Raw genomic sequence first — 2,288 nt, forward strand, 5'->3', positions numbered from 1 at the left:
TTCTTTGACTTGTTCACCACTGCGTCCGATAAACGTTCCGCTCCGCTGCCTGTTCGATGCGAGAAACGTTTGCTGCCGTTATTCACTAAAGCTTGTGTGTTTGTGGGTCGGAGTCGGCTTGACATTTCTGACTGCGTAGGTTAGCTAGTGCTATTTAGAAAGTGGCTGGTGCGCGCATTTCTCGAGTCTGCGTGTCCCCTTGTGGTGTGGTGTTGCTCAGTTGTATATTGACGGTTGCTGTACCTGTCAGCGGTACTGAATCTTCTCGGGTTAGTCGCACGCTATTGTCTCACGCGCACACACTACACAACATGTTTGTCGGAGCGTCTGTCTTTAGACTTATCGGTATTTTCAAACTTCCGTGTTAATTGCGTTGTGTTGGTCTTCTGAGAGCCATAAATTTACTGCGCTAATCACGCTATTCCGCCTAATGTTGATGTGCGTTCAAGGCGTTGCGGCAGCACTGCTTTTTATCTGTGCTGTGTGTGTAGTTGTTCCTTGTTTCTTCCAATGCCTTCGATGAATTCAGATGGTCTATTTACACTAGTCAACGTTAGTTGGCTCCCTGACGTGTAGTGAAATGCAAGGGAAAGTGGTTGTCTGAGCAGTAGCGTAGTAACAAAACGTTCCTTTTGTGGAGGGGAAGGCAAGTGGAAACGCGCAGAAAGTGTGGTGCCGTTTCTATGCTGTCAATGTCAGTGGTAACCTGAGACCTCAGAATAATTACCCATAAAGCTCACGTGTGGACTATTAGAAGTTTTAACGTCACAAAGTAAGTTTAAAAATAATCCATTCCTGCCATTTTATGCTATCAATGTCAGTGGAAGCTCGAGAGTTGGAATAATTTTCAAAACGCTCGGGTGCAAAGTTGTTTCATCATGATGTGCACCAAACATTAATCCATTTCTGTTCTCCTTTGAACGTAGAAATTATACTGCAAAAGCAGATTGCTACATTCTGTATTCATACTCTATGACCTGTTCAGGAAGAGTATATGGCTGACTGTGGAGATATTTGGCCCTCCACTGATAGGTTGTGACAAATGTTTTTGTTCCTCTGCAAAAAAAATGAAAACAAATTATTTCCTTTCTTTACATGCTCCTGCGAAGTCATGGTTGTGGCATTCACTGGCTGAAGACATCTTTGGCATGCTGAAGGGTCGTCGGGGAGAGTGTGGCGGATTATGAATGCCCTGTGGAGCTCATAAGCCACAAAAGAGTACTTTTTGAGTCGTGCATATTGTGCAGATATTCACCAGTTCGCATAGACCAAGGACAGGTGAGCTTAAAGTATGTTCAAATATTTTCATATCTCAAATTGTTTAGCAAGAAATGATTATCAGGGCTTCCGCTGTAAAAAAGGCATTCTACTTTCGTGGAACGAATCAGACATTGTTCAATATTTTCTCGTGCTCCCTGGGTAAAGCAAGGCATAAATTTATTCTCTGATATTTTTGTACTGTTTATTTTCTAGGCAATAGGGCGAAGATAGACCTAAAACAGCGGTACAAGGAATGCATAAGGCCATTTTAATTGTATTTGGACCCCTTCTTGGAAGTGTATCATCAGAAGGCAACACATTAAAGCTCTTGCACGGGATGAAATCACTGCATTCTACAAGTAAGTACGCACTGCCATTTTTGGGTCTTTCATGGCGCGTTTTTAGGTAGTTTCTTTATAACTAGTGGTTTGAAACTTCTTTTCAGTGACAGCTTGGCCTGTGGCTCAAGGTGACAGTACGAGCTTTTCGGAACACGTCAGCGAAACTTTCCTGGAAGTGCACTTTGAGACGGCCCTGGCAGAAACACCCGGGTCTTAATTTTGGTTGGGTAAGCTGGCATTTTGTTTTTGCGAGACTCAATTTCTGGGTCTGTTCGTCCTAATAAAATCTCACTGTTAAGAAGTTATCGTGAACGCCAATATTGGCCATTGTGTTCACATTTTGCCTATTACGGATGCTCCAACAGTGGCCAAAAAAACTCTATTTTGTATTTTAGTTTTGTAAATATTTAGCTTTTACACCTTGAGAGTTGTTGCTGTGATTTGCCAGCACCACGGACACGCCCAACGTGGTTGCTGCTACAATGCGGTGGCAACTGACGATTTAAATTTCCCACTTTTATTACGCCCGTAGCACCAATAATACTCCCAAATACAGGCGTAGCATGAGTAATGCTTGCATTGGATTTTGACAGGGGGTTAAATAAGGGGTAATTTTTTTGAGGGAATTGTTGAGAGCACAGAAAGTGACGTCTGCAAGAAAATGTGCTATAGTTGCGATTTATAAGA

At 42.7% G+C, this 2,288-nt stretch overlaps 1 long non-coding RNA gene across 1 annotated transcript; it reads left to right on the forward strand.

The window, feature by feature from the left end:
- Positions 1-952: 952 nt before the first annotated feature.
- Positions 953-1,868, forward strand: LOC144169647 (uncharacterized). The gene is made up of 3 exons (XR_013322490.1): positions 953-1,278; positions 1,474-1,619; positions 1,706-1,868. It is a non-coding gene; the product is annotated as an uncharacterized LOC144169647 (long non-coding RNA).
- Positions 1,869-2,288: the final 420 nt, after the last annotated feature.

Source organism: Haemaphysalis longicornis, unplaced genomic scaffold, assembly GCF_048455015.1.
Source record: "Haemaphysalis longicornis isolate Haplotype H1 unplaced genomic scaffold, Haemaphysalis longicornis Haplotype H1 scaffold_1, whole genome shotgun sequence".
In the NCBI taxonomy this organism is placed as follows: Eukaryota; Metazoa; Arthropoda; class Arachnida; order Ixodida; family Ixodidae; genus Haemaphysalis; species Haemaphysalis longicornis.